Here is a 394-nt window from a genome sequence, read left to right as displayed (position 1 = left end):
AAATGACAATAATATTGCTTATCGCAATTATTTCTGGGGAAATATATCACACAACAAAAAGTTGTTATCGTGACAGGCCTAATCAGTCACCCCATTTGACATGAAATATTCACTTGAAATATCTCTGAGGAAGTTAACAGTTCAATCATTTAACCACACATTCACACGTTTACAGTTCGATGTCACTTATGGTCACATGTGAAGTTCAAATGTTCAAGTGTTTACATTTATTTGACATTTTATGATATAATTAATTATTCGTTTTTTTTATCATCTCACAAACCCACAGCAGTTCTTACATTAAGCCCAGTTAGGAAACCTTGGTGTAATGTAATGTTCAATGCAATTTGTGATGTTGATATCAAAAACTGGAATGTTTTTTCTCTCTCTTTGC

Source organism: Sinocyclocheilus grahami, unplaced genomic scaffold, assembly GCF_001515645.1.
Source record: "Sinocyclocheilus grahami isolate Dianchi unplaced genomic scaffold, SAMN03320097.WGS_v1.1 scaffold8625.1, whole genome shotgun sequence".
NCBI lineage: Eukaryota > Metazoa > Chordata > Actinopteri > Cypriniformes > Cyprinidae > Sinocyclocheilus > Sinocyclocheilus grahami.
This window is presented reverse-complemented; position numbering follows the sequence as displayed.